Source organism: Ranitomeya imitator, chromosome 2 (genome assembly GCF_032444005.1).
Source record: "Ranitomeya imitator isolate aRanImi1 chromosome 2, aRanImi1.pri, whole genome shotgun sequence".
Taxonomy (NCBI): domain Eukaryota; kingdom Metazoa; phylum Chordata; class Amphibia; order Anura; family Dendrobatidae; genus Ranitomeya; species Ranitomeya imitator.
This window is the reverse complement of record NC_091283.1, coordinates 477,719,642-477,741,005: the sequence shown is the minus strand read 5'-3', so window position 1 is coordinate 477,741,005 and position 21,364 is coordinate 477,719,642.

Below are 21,364 nucleotides of genomic sequence, written 5' to 3'. Positions count from 1 at the left end.
TACTTTGGCGAGTTCCGTCTATGGGCTCCCTCTGGTGGCTATGAGTGAAGCTGCGGCTTCTGAGGTTCCTTACACAGGGGACGTGGTTTATCCTTTGGTTGGCTGTTCTATTTAACTCCTCTCAGATCGTTACTCTAGGCCAGCTGTCAATGTTTTTGCATTCGTTCAGTTCGCTCCTGGATCTCTCTGGTGACCTGCCTTCTCCTGCAGAAGCTAAGTTCCTTATAGTCTTATTTTGTTCTCTGTTTTCTTGTCCAGCTGGTTTTCATGATTTTGTCTTGCTAGCTGGAAGCTCTGGGATGCAGGGTGGCCCCTCCGCACCGTGAGTCGGTGCGGAGGTCTTTTTTGCACACTCTGCGTGGTCTTTGTAGGTTTTTGTGCTGATCGCAAAGTTACCTTTCCTATCCTCTGTCTATTTAGTTAGTCTGGCCTCCCTTTGCTGAAAACCTGTTTTCATTTCTGCGTTTGTGACTTTCATCTTTACTCACAGTCAATATATGTGGGGGGGCTTCCTTTACCTTTGGGGAATTTCTCTGAGGCAAGGTAGGCTTTATTTTCCTTCTCTAGGGCTAGATAGCTCTTAGGCTGTGACGAGGCACCTAGTTCTGGTCAGGAGCGCTCCACGGCTATTTCTAGTGTGTGTGATAGGATTAGGGCTTGCGGTCAGCAGAGTTCCCACATCGCAGAGTTCGTCCTGTATGTGGTTTAACTATCAGGTCATTCCGGGTGCTCCTAACCAGCAGGTCATAACAGTACAGCTGGCCCGTAAGTATTAATGCATCTCAATAGAGGGATAAGAGAACTTCTGAGACCATTTTTTTTTCTTTGCACTGTGTTTTGTCTTTCTTATTCCCTAGACCTTTGGGTGGTTCAGGACACGGTGTAGTTATGGACATTCAAGGTTTGTCCTCTTGTGTGGATCATCTCACTGCAAGGGTACAAAACATTCAAGATTTTGTGGTTCAGAATCCTATGTTAGAGCCTAGAATTCCTATTCCTGACTTATTTTCTGGGGATAGATCTAGGTTCTTGAATTTCAAAAATAATTGTAAACTGTTTCTAGCTTTGAAACCCCGCTCCTCTGGTGACCCCGCTCAACAAGTAAAAATCATTATTTCTTTGTTACATGGTGACTCTCAAGACTGGGCATTTTCCCTTGCGCCAGGAGATCCGGCATTGCGTGATGTTGATGCGTTTTTTCTGGCACTTGGATTGCTTTATGATGAACCAAATTCAATGGATCAGGCAGAGAAAATCTTGCTGGCTTTGTGTCAGGGTCAGGATGAAGCGGAGGTGTACTGTCAGAGGTTTAGAAAGTGGTCTGTGCTTACTCAGTGCAATGAATGTGCCCTGGCGGCAATTTTCAGAAAGGGTCTTTCTGAAGCCCTTAAGGATGTCATGGTGGGATTTCCCACACCTGCTGGTCTGAATGAGTCTATGTCTTTGGCCATTCAGATCGATCGGCGCATGCGTGAGCGCAAAGCTGTGCACCATCTGGCGGTGTTCTCTGAGCATAGGCCAGAGCCTATGCAGTGTGATAGGACTTTGACCAGAGCTGAACGGCAGGAACACAGACGTCAGAATGGGCTGTGTTTTTACTGTGGTGAATCCACTCATGCTATCTCCGATTGTCCTAAGCGCACTAAGCGGTTCGCTAGGTCTGCCACCATTGGTACGGTACAGTCTAAATTTCTTTTGTCCGTTACTCTGATTTGCTCTCTGTCATCCTTTTCTGTAATGGCATTTGTGGATTCAGGCGCTGCCCTGAATTTGATGGACTTGGAGTTTGCCAGGCGCTGTGGTTTTTTCTTGGAGCCCTTGCAGTATCCTATTCCATTGAGAGGAATTGATGCTATGCCTTTGGCCAAGAATAAGCCTCAGTACTGGACTCAATTGACCATGTGCATGGCTCCTGCACATCAGGAGGATATTCGTTTTTTGGTCTTGCATAATCTGCATGATGTGGTCGTTTTGGGGTTGCCATGGCTACAGGTCCATAATCCAGTGTTGGATTGGAAATCTATGTCAGTATCCAGCTGGGGTTGTCAGGGGGTACGTGGTGATGTTCCATTGCTGTCAATTTCGCCTTCCACTCCTTCTGAAGTCCCTGAGTTTTTATCAGATTACCAGGATGTATTTGAAGAGCCCAAATCCGGTGCCCTACCTCCTCATAGGGATTGCAACTGTGCTATTAATTTGATTCCTGGTAGTAAGTTTCCTAAGGGCCGTCTGTTTAATTTATCTGTGCCAGAGCACACCGCTATGCGGAGTTATGTAAAGGAATCCTTGGAGAAGGGTCAAATTCGTCCGTCGTCATCACCGTTGGGAGCAGGGTTCTTTTTTGTGGCCAAGAAGGATGATTCTTTGAGACCTTGTATTGATTACCGCCTTCTTAATAAGATCACAGTCAAATTTCAGTATCCTTTGCCGCTGCTGTCTGATTTATTTGCTCGGATTAAGGAGGCTAGTTAGTTCACCAAGATAGATCTGCGTGGTGCGTATAATCTTGTGCGAATTAAACAGGGTGATGAATGGAAAACGGCATTTAATACGCCCGAGGGCCATTTTGAGTACCTGGTTATGCCATTCGGGCTTTCTAATGCTCCATCTGTGTTTCAATCCTTTATGCATGACATCTTCCGAGAGTACCTGGATAGATTCAAGATTGTATATTTGGATGACATTTTGGTATTTTCGGGTGATTGGGAGTCTCATGTGAAGCAGGTCAGAATGGTGTTCCAGGTCCTTCGTGCGAATTCCTTGTTTGTGAAGGGGTCAAAGTGTCTCTTTGGAGTTCAGAAGGTTTCATTTTTGGGTTTCATTTTTTCCCCTTCTACTATCGAGATGTTAAAGTTCAGGCCATTTACGATTGGACTCAGCCGACATCTGTGAAGAGCTTGCAGAAGTTTCTGGGCTTTGCTAATTTTTATCGTCGCTTCATCGCTAATTTTTCCAGTATTGCTAAACCATTGACTGATTTGACCAAGAAAGGTGCTGATGTGGTCAATTGGTCCTCTGCGGCTGTAGAGGCTTTTCAGGAGTTGAAGCGACGTTTTGCTTCTGCCCCTGTGTTGTGCCAGCCAGATGTTTCGCTCCCTTTTCAGGTTGAGGTTGATGCTTCTGAAATTGGAGCAGGGGCTGTGTTGTCGCAAAGAAGTTCTGATGGCTCGGTGATGAAACCCTGTGCCTTCTTTTCTAGAAAAATCTCGCCTGCTGAGCGCAATTATGATGTGGGCAATCGGGAGTTGTTGGCCATGAAGTGGGCATTCGAGGAGTGGCGACATTGGCTTGAAGGAGCTAAACATCGCGTGGTGGTCTTGACTGATCACAAGAATTTGACTTATCTCGAGTCTGCCAAACGGTTGAATCCTAGACAGGCTCGATGGTCGCTCTTTTTCTCCCGTTTTGATTTTGTGGTTTCATACCTTCCGGGATCTAAGAATGTGAAGGCTGACGCCCTGTCAAGGAGTTTTGTGCCTGACTCTCCGGGTGTTCCGGAGCCGACGGGTATTCTTAAAGAAGGGGTAATTTTGTCTGCCATTTCCCCTGATTTGCGGCGTGTGCTGCAAAAGTTTCAGGCTGATAGACCGGACCGTTGTCCTACGGAGAAACTGTTTGTCCCTGATAGATGGACTAGTAGAGTTATCTCTGAGATTCATTGTTCAGTGTTGGCTGGTCATCCTGGAATCTTTGGTACCAGAGATTTGGTGGCTAGATCCTCTTGGTGGCCTTCTTTGTCACGGGATGTGCGTTCTTTTGTGCAGTCCTGTGGGACTTGTGCTCGGGCTAAGCCCTGCTGCTGGCATGCCAGTGGGTTGCTTTTGCCCTTGCCGATCCCGAAGAGGCCCTGGACGCATATTTCCATGGATTTTATTTCTGATCTCCCTGTTTCTCAAAGGATGTCGGTCATTTGGGTGGTTTGTGATCGCTTCTCTAAGATGGTCCATTTGGTACCCTTGCCTAAATTGCCTTCCTCCTCTGATTTGGTGCCATTGTTTTTCCAGCATGTGGTTCGTTTGCATGGCATTCCAGAGAACATCGTCTCGGACAGGGGGTCCCAGTTTGTTTCGAGGTTTTGGCGGTCCTTTTGCGCTAAGATGGGCATTGATTTGTCTTTTTCTTCGGCTTTCCATCCTCAGACTAATGGCCAAACCGAACGAACTAATCAGACTTTGGAGATATATCTGAGATGCTTTGTCTCTGCTGATCAGGATGATTGGGTGTCCTTCTTGCCTTTGGCTGAGTTCGCCCTTAATAATCGGGCCAGCTCGGCTACTTTAGTTTCTCCGTTTTTCTGTAATTCTGGTTTCCATCCTCGTTTCTCTTCAGGGCAGGTTGAGCCTTCGGACTGTCCTGGTGTGGATGCGGTGGTGGACAGGTTGCAGCAGATTTGGACTCATGTGGTGGACAATTTGACATTGTCCCAGGAGAAGGCTCAACGTTTCGCTAACCGCCGGCGTTGTGTTGGTCCCCGACTTCATGTTGGGGATTTGGTTTGGTTGTCATCTCGTCACGTTCCCATGAAGGTTTCCTCTCCTAAGTTTAAGCCTCGGCTCATTGGGCGATATAAGATTTCTGAAGTTCTTAATCCTGTGTCATTTCGTTTGGACCTTCCAACTTCTTTTGCCATCCATAATGTGTTCCATAGGTCGTTGTTGCGGAGATACGTGGCGCCTATGGTTCCCTCCGTTGATCCTCCTGCCCCGGTGTTGGTCGAGGGGGAGTTGGAGTATGTGGTGGAGAAGATTTTGGATTCTCGTGTTTCGAGACGGAAACTCCAGTACCTGGTCAAGTGGAAGGGTTATGGTCAGGAAGATAATTCCTGGGTTTTTGCCTCTGATGTTCATGCTGCCGATCTTGTTCGTGCCTTTCATTTGGTTCATCCTGGTCGGCCTAGGGGCTCTGGTTAGGGTTCGGTGACCCCTCCTCAAGGGGGGGCTACTGTTGTGAATTCTGTGGTCAAGCTCCCTCCTGTGGTCGTGAATGGTACTTCGGCGAGTTCCGTCTATGGGCTCCCTCTGGTGGCTATGAGTGAAGCTGCGGCTTCTGAGGTTCCTTACACAGGTGACATGGTTTATCCTTTGGTTGGCTGTTCTATTTAACTCCTCTCAGATCGTTACTCTAGGCCAGCTGTCAATGTTTTTGCATTCGTTCAGTTCGCTCCTGGATCTCTCTGGTGACCTGCCTTCTCCTGCAGAAGCTAAGTTCCTAATAGTCTTATTTTGTTCTCTGTTTTCTTGTCCAGCTGGTTTTCATGATTTTGTCTTGCTAGCTGGAAGCTCTGGGATGCAGGGTGGCCCCTCCGCACCGTGAGTCGGTGCGGAGGTCTTTTTTGCACACTCTGCGTGGTCTTTGTAGGTTTTTGTGCTGATCGCAAAGTTACCTTTCCTATCCTCTGTCTATTTAGTTAGTCTGGCCTCCCTTTGCTGAAAACCTGTTTTCATTTCTGCGTTTGTGACTTTCATCTTTACTCACAGTCAATATATGTGGGGGGCTTCCTTTACCTTTGGGGAATTTCTCTGAGGCAAGGTAGGCTTTATTTTCCTTCTCTAGGGCTAGATAGCCCTTAGGCTGTGACGAGGCGCCTAGGTCTGGTCAGGAGCGCTCCACGGCTATTTCTAGTGTGTGTGATAGGATTTGGGCTTGCGGTCAGCAGAGTTCCCACATCCCAGAGTTCGTCCTGTATGTGGTTTAACTATCAAGTCATTCCGGGTGCTCCTAACCACCAGGTCATAACAGGCCCCCATAAGATGCTCCATGGTATATGCCCCCGTACACTGCTCCATAAAGGTTTATGGCCCCCATAAGATGCTCCATACTATATGCCCCCGTACACTGCTCCATTATGGTTTATGGCCCCATAAGATGCTCCATTATGGTTTATGGCCCCATAAGATGCTCCATTGTATATGCCCCGTATGCTGCTGCAATATATAAAAAAAAATACCATACTCACCTATGGTCGCTGGGCGCCGAGTGCTGGGGGGCCTGAGCAGGCGGGGACACCGGCGCGCTGTGGGGGTCAGGTGCCGGTATCGCCGCCAGCTCAGGCCCCCCAGCACTTACTATATTCACCTGGCCCCGTTCCACCGCTGCGCACATTAAGCGCGTCATCGCGCCCTCTGAACTCAAGGTCACAGGCCGAGGACCGGGAAGATGGCGGCGCACAGCGGTGGAACGGGGCCAGGTGAATATAGCCGATACTTACCCTCCTGGCGGTCCCTGCCTCTCTGGTGGAGATCGCGGTGTGCGTTGAGTGTTTACGCATACCGCGATATCCTGGGAGCGTCACTCTGTGAAGCCCAGACTGCGGCGGCGCTTGCGCTTGCACAGTCTATAAAGGCTTCGGACAGAGTGACGCTCCCAGCGTTATATTATAGATATATATATTAAATACAGAGCTAGATAGCTTAAAAGCAGATTATTCAATTTCCGGCTTTTGCTATCTCCTTATCAAACCCGACAGGATATGAGACATGGTTTACATACATACATACAAACATAAACCATTTCATATCCCTTATTTTTTTTATATATTCCTCACTAATAATGTTAGAAGTGTCTGTGTGCAAAATTTGGTTGCTCTAGCTATTAAAATAAAGGGTTAAATCACAGAAAAAACTGGCGTGGGCTCCCTCACAATTTTCTCCGCCAGAGTGGGAAAGCTAGTGACTAAGGGCAGATATTAATAGCCTAGAGAGGGACCATGGTTATTGGCCCCCCTGGCTAAAACCATCTGCCCCCAGCCACCCCAGAAAAGGCACATCTGTAAGATGCGCCTATTCTGGCACTTAGCCACTCTCTTCCCACTCCCGAGTAGCGGTGGGATATGGGGTAATAAAGGGTTAATGTCACCTTGCTAATGTAAGGTGACATTAAGCCTGGTTAATAATGGAGAGATGTCAATAAGACACCTATCCATTATTTATCCAATAGTAGTAGAGGGTTAATTACACACACACACACATTATGAATAAAGTATTTTAATTAAATAAAAACACATGGTGTTTTAACATCTTTATTGTATGCTTAATCCGCCTGAAGACCCTCATTCTGTAAAAAAACAAACATAAAAAAGCAACAATATCCCATACATCTCCGGCGTTCAGTCAAGTCCCACGCTGGTGAGAAAATATTCAGAAAAATTCCCACGCTAGAGTTCATATGAGTTTATGCCAGCAGGGGGCACATCACCGCTAGTCTACGATGCTACAATCCTCTGCATTCCATTAATTCCCCAGTTTTTGCAAGCAGGAGCAACAGCTGCATTAGAAAGGCTTCTGGTTGTAAATTAATTTAACCCCTTCATATGGATTTACAGCGTGGGACTTGACTGAACGCAGGAGAGGTATGGGATATTGTTGCTTTTTTCTGTTTATTTTTTTACAGAAAAAGGGTCTTCAGGTGGATTAAGTGTACAATAAAGATTTTAAAACACCATGTGTATTTATTTCATTAAAATACTTTATTCATAATGTGTGTTGTTATGTTTGCTAATGACAGGTGTTATGAAGGCAATCCAGAAACACAGTGTGCTTAGCGATCAGAGCGCACACAGTGATCTGACAAATACCCAAAAATACAAGAACGAGCTCTGAGACGTGGAAACTCTGTAGACTGCACACCTGATCCTATCCTAAACACAACTAAAAGCGGCTGTGGATTGCGCCTAACAACTACCTAGGCAACTCGGCACAGCCTAAGAAACTAGCTAGCCTGAAGATAGAAAAATAGGCCTGACTTGCCCCAGAGAAATTCCCCAAAGGAAAAGGCAGCCCCCCACATATAATGACTGTGAGTAAGATGAAAAGACAAAACGTAGGGATGAAATAGATTCAGCAAAGTGGGGCCCGATATTCTAGGACAGAGCGAGGACAGTAAAGCGAACTTTGCAGTCTACAAAAAACCCTAAAGCAAAACCACGCAAAGGGGGCAAAAAAAACCCACCGTGCCGAACTAACGGCACGGCGGTACACCCTTTGCGTCTCAGAGCTTCCAGCAAAACAAAAGACAAGCTGGACAGAAAAAAAGCAACAAAAAAGCAAAAAGCACTTAGCTATACAGAGCAGCAGGTCACAGTAACAATCAGGAGAAGCTCAGATCCAACACTGAAACATTGACAAGGAGCAAGGATAGCAGCATCAGGCGGAGTTAAGTAATGAAGCAGTTAACGAGCTCAGCAGAACACCTGAGGGAGGAAGCTCAGAAGCTGCAGTACCACTTGTGACCACAGGAGTGAATTCAGCCACAGAATTCACAACAGTACCCCCCCCTTGAGGAGGGGTCACCGAACCCTCACCAGAGCCCCCAGGCCGACCAGGATGAGCCACATGAAAGGCACGAACAAGATCGGAAGCATGAACATCAGAGGCAAAAACCCAGGAATTATCTTCCTGAGCATAACCCTTCCATTTAACCAGATACTGGAGTTTCCGTCTAGAAACACGAGAATCCAAAATCTTCTCCACAATAAACTCCAATTCCCCCTCCACCAAAACCGGGGCAGGAGGCTCAACAGATGGAACCATAGGTGCCACGTATCTCCGCAACAACGACCTATGGAATACATTATGTATGGAAAAGGAGTCTGGGAGGGTCAAACGAAAAGACACAGGATTGAGAACCTCAGAAATCCTATACGGACCAATAAAACGAGGTTTAAATTTAGGAGAGGAAACCTTCATAGGAATATGACGAGAAGATAACCAAACCAGATCCCCAACACGAAGTCGGGGACCCACACGGAGTCTGCGATTAGCGAAAAGTTGAGCTTTCTCCTGGGACAAGATCAAATTGTCCACTACCTGAGTCCAGATCTGCTGCAACCTATCCACCACAGAATCCACACCAGGACAGTCCGAAGACTCAACCTGTCCTGAAGAGAAACGAGGATGGAACCCAGAATTGCAAAAAAATGGAGAAACCAAGGTAGCCGAGCTGGCCCGATTATTAAGGGCGAACTCAGCCAACGGCAAAAAGGACACCCAATCATCCTGGTCTGCAGAAACAAAACATCTCAGATATGTTTCCAAGGTCTGATTGGTTCGTTCGGTCTGGCCATTAGTCTGAGGATGGAAAGCCGAGGAAATGGATAGGTCAATGCCCATCCTACCACAAAAGGCTCGCCAAAACCTTGAAACAAACTGGGAACCTCTGTCAGAAACAATATTCTCAGGAATGCCATGCAACCGAACCACATGCTGAAAGAACAAAGGTACCAAATCAGAGGAGGAAGGCAATTTAGCCAAGGGCACCAGATGGACCATTTTAGAAAAGCGATCACAGACCACCCAAATGACTGACATCTTTTGAGAAACAGGAAGGTCAGAAATGAAATCCATCGAAATATGTGTCCAAGGCCTCTTTGGGACCGGCAAGGGCAAAAGCAACCCACTGGCACGAGAACAGCAGGGCTTAGCCCTAGCACAAATCCCACAGGACTGCACAAAAGTACGTACATCCCGTGACAGAGATGGCCACCAGAAGGATCTAGCCACTAAATCTCTGGTACCAAAGATTCCAGGATGACCAGCCAACACCGAACAATGAAGTTCAGAGATAAGTTTATTAGTCCACCTATCAGGGACGAACAGTTTCTCTGCTGGACAACGATCAGGTTTATTCGCCTGAAATTTTTGCAGCACCCGCCGCAAATCAGGGGAGATGGCAGACACAATGACTCCTTCCTTGAGGATACCCGCTGGTTCAGATAAACCCGGAGAGTCGGGCACAAAACTCCTAGACAGAGCATCCGCCTTCACATTTTTAGAGCCCGGAAGGTACGAAATCACAAAGTCGAAGCGGGCAAAAAATAACGACCAACGGGCCTGTCTAGGATTCAAGCGCTTGGCAGACTCGAGATAAGTCAAGTTCTTATGATCAGTCAATACCACCACGCGATGCTTAGCTCCTTCAAGCCAATGACGCCACTCCTCGAATGCCCACTTCATGGCCAGCAACTCTCGATTGCCCACATCATAATTACGCTCAGCGGGCGAAAACTTCCTGGAAAAGAAAGCACATGGTTTCATCACTGAGCAATCAGAACCTCTATGTGACAAAACCGCCCCTGCTCCAATCTCAGAAGCATCAACCTCGACCTGGAACGGAAGAGAAACATCTGGCTGACACAACACAGGGGCAGAACAAAAACGACGCTTCAACTCCTGAAAAGCTTCCACAGCAGCAGAAGACCAATTAACCAAATCAGCACCCTTCTTGGTCAAATCAATCAATGGTTTGGCAATGCTAGAAAAATTACAGATGAAGCGACGATAAAAATTAGCAAAGCCCAGGAACTTTTGCAGACTTTTCAGAGATGTCGGCTGAATCCAATCCTGGATGGCTTGGACCTTAACTGGATCCATCTCGATAGTAGAAGGGGTAAAGATGAACCCCAAAAATGAAACTTTCTGCACACCGAAGAGACACTTTGATCCCTTCACAAACAAAGAGTTAGCACGCAGGACCTGAAAAACCATTCTGACCTGCTTCACATGAGACTCCCAATCATCTGAGAAGATCAAAATGTCATCCAAGTAAACAATCAGGAATTTATCCAGATACTCACGGAAGATGTCATGCATAAAAGACTGAAACACAGATGGAGCATTGGCAAGTCCGAACGGCATCACTAGATACTCAAAATGACCCTCGGGCGTATTGAATGCAGTTTTCCATTCATCTCCTTGCCTGATTCTCACCAGATTATACGCACCACGAAGATCTATCTTAGTGAACCAACTAGCCCCCTTAATCCGAGCAAACAAGTCAGATAACAATGGCAAGGGATACTGAAATTTAACAGTGATCTTATTAAGAAGGCGGTAATCAATACACGGTCTCAGCGAACCATCCTTCTTGGCTACAAAGAAGAACCCTGCTCCCAGTGGTGATGACGATGGGCGAATATGTCCCTTCTCCAGGGATTCCTTCACATAACTGCGCATAGCGGCGTGTTCGGGCACGGATAAATTAAATAATCGACCTTTAGGGAATTTACTACCAGGAATCAAATTGATAGCACAATCACAATCCCTATGCGGAGGTAGAGCATCGGACTTGGGCTCTTCAAATACATCCTGATAATCAGACAAGAACTCTGGGACCTCAGAAGGGGTGGATGACGAAATCGACAAAAATGGAACATCACCATGTACCCCCTGACAACCCCAGCTGGATACCGACATGGAATTCCAATCCAATACTGGATTATGGGTTTGTAGCCATGGCAACCCCAACACGACCACATCATGCAGATTATGCAACACCAGAAAGCGAATAACTTCCTGATGTGCAGGAGCCATGCACATGGTCAGCTGGGCCCAGTATTGAGGTTTATTCTTGGCCAAAGGTGTAGCATCAATTCCTCTCAATGGAATAGGACACCGCAAAGGCTCCAAGAAAAACCCACAACGTTTAGCATAATCCAAATCCATCAGATTCAGGGCAGCGCCCGAATCCACAAACGCCATGACAGAAAACGACGACAAAGAGCATATCAAGGTAATGGACAGAAGGAATTTGGACTGTACAGTACCAATGACGGCAGACCTAGCGGACCGCTTAGTGCGCTTAGGACAATCAGAAATAGCATGAGTGGAATCACCACAGTAGAAACACAGACCATTCAGACGTCTGTATTCCTGCCGTTCAACTCTAGTCATAGTCCTATCGCACTGCATAGGCTCAGGTTTAACCTCAGGCAGTACCGCCAAATGGTGCACAGATTTACGCTCGCGCAAGCGTCGACCGATCTGAATGGCCAAAGACAAAGACTCATTCAAACCAGCAGGCATAGGAAATCCCACCATGACATCCTTAAGAGCCTCAGAGAGACCCTTTCTGAACAAAGCTGCCAGCGCAGATTCATTCCACTGAGTGAGTACTGACCATTTCCTAAATTTCTGACAATATACTTCTATATCATCCTGACCCTGGCACAAAGCCAGCAAATTTTTCTCAGCCTGATCCACTGAATTAGGCTCATCGTACAGCAATCCGAGCGCCAGGAAAAACGCATCGACACTACTCAATGCAGGGTCTCCTGGCGCAAGAGAAAATGCCCAGTCTTGAGGGTCGCCGCGCAAAAAAGAAATAATAATCAAAACCTCTTGAATATGATTACCAGAAGAATGAGGTTTCAAGGCCAGAAATAGCTTACAATTATTTTTGAAACTTAGAAATTTAGTTCTATCTCCAAAAAACAAATCAGGAATAGGAATTCTTGGTTCTAACATAGATTTCTGATCAATAGTATCTTGAATTTTTTGTACATTTATAACGAGATTATCCATTGAAGAGCACAGACCCTGAATATCCATGTCCACACCTGTGTCCAGAATCACCCAAATGTCTAGGGGAAAAAAAAAAAAAAGTGAACACAGAGCAGAAAAAAAAAGTGATGTCAGAACTTTTTCTTTCCCTCTATTGAGAATCATTAGTTGGGCTCCTTGTACTGTTATGTTTGCTAATGACAGGTGTTATGAAGGCAATCCAGAAACACAGTGTGCTTAGCGATCAGAGCGCACACAGTGATCTGACAAATACCCAAAAATACAAGAACGAGCTCTGAGACGTGGAAACTCTGTAGACTGCACACCTGATCCTATCCTAAACACAACTAAAAGCGGCTGTGGATTGCGCCTAACAACTACCTAGGCAACTCGGCACAGCCTAAGAAACTAGCTAGCCTGAAGATAGAAAAATAGGCCTGACTTGCCCCAGAGAAATTCCCCAAAGGAAAAGGCAGCCCCCCACATATAATGACTGTGAGTAAGATGAAAAGACAAAACGTAGGGATGAAATAGATTCAGCAAAGTGGGGCCCGATATTCTAGGACAGAGCGAGGACAGTAAAGCGAACTTTGCAGTCTACAAAAAACCCTAAAGCAAAACCACGCAAAGGGGGCAAAAAAAAACCACCGTGCCGAACTAACGGCACGGCGGTACACCCTTTGCGTCTCAGAGCTTCCAGCAAAACAAAAGACAAGCTGGACAGAAAAAAAGCAACAAAAAAGCAAAAAGCACTTAGCTATACAGAGCAGCAGGTCACAGGAACAATCAGGAGAAGCTCAGATCCAACACTGAAACATTGACAAGGAGCAAGGATAGCAGCATCAGGCGGAGTTAAGTAATGAAGCAGTTAACGAGCTCACCAGAACACCTGAGGGAGGAAGCTCAGAAGCTGCAGTACCACTTGTGACCACAGGAGTGAATTCAGCCACAGAATTCACAACAGTGTGTGTATTATTAACCCTTTACTACTATTGGATTAACCCCTAGGCGTCATGAAAGTCGGTGCCAATCCAACCTGTGATGCCTATGTGGCATCATGGAGGGATCGCTTCCCTGCAGATCGGGTGAAAGAGTTAACTCCAATTTCACCCGAGCTGCAGGGACAGGGGGAGTGGTACTTCAGCCCAGGGGGCTTCACCCCCCATGGCTACGATCGCTCTGATTGGCTGTTGAAAGTGAAACAGCCAATCAGAGCGATTTGTAATATTTCACCTATGAAAACTGGTGAAATATTACAATCCGGCCGTGGCCGATGCTGCAATATCATCGGCCATGGCTGGAAACCCTGATCTGCACCCCCACCGCTACCGATCTCCCCAGTCCTCCGTCCTGTGCTTCGTTCCCCTCCGTCATCCTGTCTGCTCCCCCATCCTCCTGTCCACTCCCCCCTGTGCTCTGATATCACCCCCTCATACTTACCGAACTTCCCAGTGTCCATCCGTCTTCTCCATGGGCGCCGCCATCTTCCAAAATGGCGGGCGCATGCGCAGTGCGCCCGCTGAATCTGCCGGCCGGCAGATTCGTTCCAGGTGCATTTTGATCACTGTGATAAAACCTATCACAGTGATCAAAATAAAAAAAATAGTAAATTAACCCCCCCTTTATCACCCCCATAGGTAGGGACAATAATAAAATTATGAAAATATTTTTTTCCACTAGGCTTAGGGTTAGAACTAGGGTTAGGGCTAGGGTTAGGACTAAGGTTAGGGTTAGAATTAGGCTATGTGCACACAGTGCGGATTTGGCTGCGGATCTGCAGAGGATTGGCCGCGGATCCGCAGTGGATTGGCTGCTGCGGATTCGTAGCAGTTTTCCATCAGGTTTACAGTACCATGTAAACCTATGGAAAACCAAATCCGCTGTGCTCATGGTGTGGAAAATACCATGCGGAAACACTGTGATGTATTTTCCGCAGCATGTCAATTCTTTGTGCGGATTCCGCAGCGTTTTACACCTGTTCCTCAATAGGAATCCGCAGGTGAAATCTGCACAAAAAACACTGGAAAACTGCATTAAATCTGCAGGTAAAATGCAGTGCCTTTTATCTGCGGATTTTTCAAAAATGGTGTGGAAAAATCTCACATGAATCCGCAAAGTGGGCACATAGCCTTAGGGTTAGGGTTGGAATTAGAGTTAGGGTTGAAATTAGGGCTAGGGTTGAAAATAGGGTTAAGATTAGGCTTGTGGTTAGGGTTATGGTTAGGGTTAGAGGTGTGTTGGGGTTAAAGTTGTGGTTAGGGTTGGGATTAGGGTTAGGGTTGGGATTAGGGTTATGATTAGGGTTAGGGTTGGGATTAGGGTTACGGATGTGTTGGGGTTAGGGTTGTGGTTAGGGGTGTGTTGGGGTTAGGGTTGTGATTAGGGTTATGGCTACAGTTGGGATTAGGGTTAGGGGTGTGTTGGGGTTAGTGTTGAAGTTAGAATTGAGGGGTTTCCACTGTTTAGGCACATCAGGGGTCTCCAAACGCAACATGGCGCCACCATTGATTGCAGCCAATCTTGCATTCAAAAAGACAAATGCTGCTCCCTCCCTTCCAAGCCCTGACGTGTGCCCAAACAGTGGTTTACCCCCACATATGGGGTAACAGCATGCTCAGGACAAACTGGGCAACAACCATTGGGTTCCAATTTCCACGGTTACCCTTGCGAAAATAAAAAATTGATTGCTAAAACATAATTTTTGAGGAAGGAAAAATGATTTTATATTTTCACGGCTCTGCGTTATAAACTTCTGTGAAGCACTTTAGGGTTCAAAGTGCTGACCACACATCAATATAAGTTCCTTAGGGGGTCTAGTTTCCAAAATGGGGTCACATGTGGGGGAACTCCAATGTTTAGGCACACAGGGGCTCTCCAAACGCGACATGGTGTCCGCTAACGATTGGAGCAAATTTTTCATTCAAAAAGTCAAATGGCGCTTATTCCCTTCCGAGCCCTGTCGTGTTCCCAAACAGTGGTTTACCCCCACATGTGAGGCATCAGTGTACTCAGGAGAAATTGCCCAATAAATTTTAGGATCCATTTTATCCTGCTGCCCATGTGGAAATGAACAAATTGTGGCTAAAAGAAGTTTTTTGTGAAAAAAAAGTACTTTTTCATTTTTTTGGATCAATTTGTGAAGCACCTGGGGGTTCAAAGTGCTCACTATGCATCTAGATAAGTTCCTTGGGGGGTCCAGTTTCTAAAATGGGGTCACATGTGGGGGAGCTTTAATCTTTAGGTACACAGGGGCTCTCCAAATGCGACATAGTGTCCGCTAACGATTGAAGCTAATTTTTCATTCAAAAGTCAAATGGCGCTCCTTCCCTTCCGAGCCTTGCCGTGTGCACAAACAGTAGTTTGTGACCACATATGAGGCATTGGTGTACCCAGGAAAAATTGCCCAACACATTTTAGGATCAATTTTAACCTGTTGCCCATGTGAAAATGAAAAAATTGAGGCTAAAATAAATGTTTTGTGAAAAAAAAGTACTTTTTCATTTTTACGGATCAATTTGTGAAGCACCTGCGGGTTCAAAGTGCTCACTCTATGCATCTAGATAATCTCCTTGGGGGTCTAGTTTCCAAAATGGGGTCACTTGTGGGGGAGCTCCAATGTTTAGGCACACAGGGGCTCTCCAAACACGACATGGTGTCTGCTAAAGGTTGGAGCCAATTTTTCATTGAAAAAGTCAAATGGCGCTCCTTTCCTTCCGAGCCCTGTCGTGCGCCCAAACAGTGGTTCCCCCCACATATGGGGTATCGGCGTACTCAAGACAAATTGTACAATAACTTTTAGCATCCAGTTTCTGTTTTTACCCTTGGGAAAATAAAAAAATTGTTGCTAAGAGATCATTTTTGTGACTAAAAAGTTAAATGTTCATTTTTTCCTTCCATGTTGCTTCTGCTGCTGTGAAGCACCTGAAGGGTTAATAAACATTTTGAATGTGGTTTTGAGCACCTCGAGGGGTGCAGTTTTTAGAATGGTGTCACTTTTGGGTATTTTCAGCCATATAGACCCCTCAAACTGACTTTAAATGTGAGGTGGTGCCTAAAAAAAATGGTTTTGTAAATTTTGTTGTTTAAATGAGAAATCGCTGGTCAAATTTTAACCCTTATAACTTCCTAGCAAAAATAATTTTGTTTCAAAAATTGTGCTAATGTAAAGTAGACATGTGGGTAATGTTATTTATTAACTATTTTGTGTCACATAACTCTCTCGTTTAACAGAATAAAAATTCAAAATTTGAAAATTGCGAAATGTTCAAAATTTTGGCCAAATTTCCATTTTTTTTTTTACAAATAAACACAAAAATTATCAACCTAAATTTACCACTCACATGAAGCCCAATATGTCACGAAAAAATAGTCTCAGAACTGCTAGGATCCGTTGAAACGTTCCTGAGTTATTACCTCATAAAGGGACACTGGTCAGCATTGCAAAAAATGTCCAGGTCATTAAGGTCAAAATAGGCTGGATCATGAAGGGGTTAATAATGGATAGGTGTCTCATTGACATCTCTCCATTATTAACCAGGCTTAATGTCACCTTACATTAGCAAGGTGACATTAACCCTTTATTATCCCATATCCCACCGCTACTCGGGAGTGGGAAGAGAGAGGCTTAATGCAAGAATAGGCGCATCTTACAGATGTGCCTTTTCTGGGGTGGCTGGGGGCAGATGTTTTTATCCAGGGGGAGGCCAATAACCATGGTCCCTCTCTAGGCTATTAATATCTGCCCTGAGTCACTGGCTTTCCCACTCTGGCAGAGAAAATTGCGCGGGAGCCCACGCCAGTTTTTTCCGTGATTTAACCCTATATTTTAACAGCTAGAGCTCCCAAATTTTTCACACAGACACTTCTTACATTAGTAGTGAATGATTAATATGTAAAATAATAAGGGATATTAAATGGTTTACTCTATGTAAACCATGTCTCATATCCTGTCAGGTTTGATAAGGCGATAGTAAAAGCCGGCAATTGAATTGGCTTTTATGCTATCTAGCGCTGTATGAAATATAAATATATATATATATATATATATATATATATATATATATATATATAAAACTGTATATATGTTTTCACGAATATTTGGATCCATTCTATGTCCATTTTGCAAGCCGGCGAGATCTCGCCGTACGGATGCCATACGGTTGTCACACGGATAATTTTTAGAGAAAAAAAATCGCATCCTCATGTTGAATACGGATCACCGTTCAAGAACTTTTCTGCATATTACGCTTGTAAAAAACAGACCGTATTTCCCTACGCTAAGTGTGACGCCGGCCTTAGAAGTGCTATAGCCATGAGTGCAGTGAGGCTTGACAAGAAGACCAAAAGCAATACAAAAATTTTGGGTGTATGTCAAAAGCAAAAGACAAATCAAAGATACTGTAGGATTTTTACAGAATGAAAAGGATGAAGTGGTCAAAAATGATGTTGAGAAGGACGATTTTTTTAATTCCTATTTTCTATCTCTAAGAAAGCAATTGTAACATCAATTGATCTTCATGGTGCTATTGAAGGAATAAAAGAATCCACACTATCTATAAACAGAGAGATGGTGAGGGAACACTTAGCTAATTTAAATAATTTAACCACTTAGTGACAGAGCCAATTTGCAGCTTAATGACTAGGCCAATTTTTACAATTCTGACCACTGTCACTTTATGAGGTTATAACTCTGGAACGCTTCAACGGATCCTGATGATTCTGAGACTCTGAGACTGTTTTCTCATGACATATTGTACTTCACATTAGTGGTAATGTTTATTCAATATTACTTACATTTATTTCTGAAATACTTTGCATTTTTATGCCCTTAACTCAGAGAGATATGTTAATAGTTAAAATAGTTAATAGTTAATAAATAACATTTCCCACATGTCTACTTTACATCAGCACAATTTTGCAATTTTTCACAAGTGTAAAAAGAGAAAATGAACCACAAAATTTGTTGTGCAATTTCTCCTGACTACACTGTGTGCAGAATTATTAGGCAAGTTGTATTTTAGAGGTTTATTTTTATTATTGATCAACAACTATGTTCTCAATCAACGCAAAAGACTCATAAATATCAAAGCTTAATATTTTTGGAAGTTGGAATGGTTTTTTTTTAGATTTGGCTATCTTAGGAGGATACAGTATCTGTTTGTGCAGGTAGCTATTACTGTGCAGAATTATTAGGCAACTTAATAAAAACCAAACACAACCCAAAAAAATTAGTGACCAATATAGCCACCTTTCTTTATGATGACACTCAACAGCCTTCCATCCAAAGATTCTGTCAGTTGCTTGATCTGTTTACGATCAACATTGCATGTAGCAGCCACAGCCTCCCAGACACTGTACTGTTCTCCCTCCCTGTAAATCTCACATTTTATGAGGGACCACAGGTTCTCTATGTGGTTCAGGTGAACAAGGGGGCCATGTCATTATTTTTTCTTTTTTGAGACCTTTACTTGCCAGCCACGCTGTGAAGTAGTTGGAGGCATGTGATGGAGCATTGTCCTGCATGAAAATCATGTTTTTGTTGAACGATACCAACTTCTTCCTGCACCACTGCTTGAAGAAGTTGTCTTCCAGAAACTGGCAGTAGGTCTGGGAGTTGAGTTTCACTCCAACCTCATCCCGAAAAGGTCCCACAAGTTCATCTTTGATGATATCAGCCCATACCAGTACCCCGCCTCCACCTTGCTGGCGTCTGAGTCGGAGTAGAGCTCTCTGCCCTTTACTGATCCAGCCTCTGGCCCATCAAGTGTCACTCTCACGTAATCAGTCCATAAAACCTTTGAAAAGTCAGTCTTAAGATATTTCTTGGCCCAGTCTGGACATTTTATCTTATGTTTCTTGTTCAAAGGTGGTCATTTTAAGTTTTCCTTACCTTATCCATGTCCCTGAGTATCGCATACCTTGTAATTTATGTTACTCCAGTAACATTGCAGCTGAGAAATATGGCAAAACTGGTGACAAATGGCATCTTGGTAGCTTCACGCTTGATTTTCGTCAATTCATGGGCAGTTATTTTGCACCTTCTTGCGACCTTGTTGGCTATTTGCCATCAAACTCTTGATTGTTCGGTGATGACGCTTCAAAAGTTTGGCAATTTCAAGACTGCTGCATCCCTCTGCAAATAAGGTACAATGGTGTGCGCTCAGTCGATTAAAGGCGAGGTGCAGGGGTCATGGACTACAGAAGTCCCGATACAAGTAATATTTGGAAGACACCGCACACTCTAATTGATGCTTATGCAAGACTAGATTGTGGCCCGATTCTAACGCATCGGGTATTCTAGAATATGCATGTCCCCATAGTATATGGACAATGATGATTCCAGAATTCGCGGCAGACTGTGCCCGTCGCTGATTGGTCGAGGCAACCTTTATGACATCATCGTCGCCATGGCAACCATTATGACATCTACGTCGATACTGTGCCAGTCGCTGAATCAGAAACGTGAGATGTCTACGTCCTTTATGACATCATCGTCGCTGTGCCCGTTACTGATTGGTCGAGGCCTGGCGGCCTCGACCAATCAGAGACGCGGGATTTCCAGGACAGACAGAAAGACAGACAGACAGACAGAAAGACAGACAGACGGAAAAACCCTTAGACAATTATATATATAGATAGTGCAAAATTATTGAACACAACTAAACATTAGTAACACATGGGTGCAATATACAATTTAAGGATAAGCGACCAATGTAGTAACATGACGTTTCAGCTCTCCCGAGCCTGGGTTCACACTGCGTTGTGTGAACCCGTTTAACAGACTACGTTACACCGCGGCATAACGCGGTGTAACGTAGTCCGTTAACGCCGCCATTACAAGCAATGGCGAGCGCATCGCTAGCGCACGCCCACAATGGGCGTGCGCTAGCGATGTGCCGTCATTGAGTGACGGACCCGAGACGCCGCCTGCAGCGTTTCCGGGTCCGTCACTGCTAGCGTGCCGCTAGCGCAGATGGAGCTAGCAGAAGCTCCATCTGCGCTAGTGCTGTGCAAGCACCGGCACTTGCGTTAGTGCAGTCCGTTTAACGGATATGTTGAACGGACTGCACTAACGTAGTGTGAACCTAGCCTTAATCATAACATCGCTTGGCATAGCAATGATAAGTAAGCATAGCGAATCCTTTGCTTTACAATATACCGTATATACTCGAGTATAAGCCGACCCGAGTATAAGCCGACCCCCCTAATTTTGCCACAAAAAACTGGGAAAACTTATTGACTCGAGTATAAGCCTAGGGTGGAAATGCAGCATTTACCGGTGAATTTCAAAAATAAAAATAGATCATTATTTCCCCATAGCTGTGCCATATAGTGCTCTGCACCGTTCATATTTCCCCATAGGTGTGAACCATATAGTGCTCTGCACCGTTCATTGTGCCCCCTAGCTGTGCCATATACGGTGCTCTGCACCGTTCACTGTGCCCCATAGCTGTGCCATATACGGTGCTCTGCACCGTTCACTGTGCCCCATAGATGTGCCATATACGGTGCTCTGCACCGTTCACTGTGCCCCATAGCTGTGCTGTGCCATATACGGTGCTCTGCACCGTTCACTGTGCCCCATAGCTGTGCCATATACGGTGCTCTGCACCGTTCACTGTGCCCCATAGCTGTGCTGTGCCATATACGGTGCTCTGCACCGTTCACTGTGCCCCATACATAGCTGTGCTGTGCCATATACGGTGCTCTGCACCGTTCACTGTACCCCATAGCTGTGCTGTGCCATATACGGTGCTCTGCACCGTTCACTGTGCCCCATTGCTGTGCCATATACGGTGCTCTGCACCGTTCACTGTGCCCCATACATAGCTGTGCTGTGCCATATACGGTGCTCTGCACCGTTCACTGTGCCCCATACATAGCTGTGCTGTGCCATATACGGTGCTCTGCACCGTTCACTGTGCCCCATAGCTGTGCTGTGCCATATACGGTGCTCTGCACCGTTCACTGTGCCCCATAGCTGTGCTGTGCCATATATGGTGCTCTGCACCGTTCACTGTGCCCCATAGCTGTGCTGTGCCATATACGGTGCTCTGCACCGTTCACTGTGCCCCATAGCTGTGCTGTGC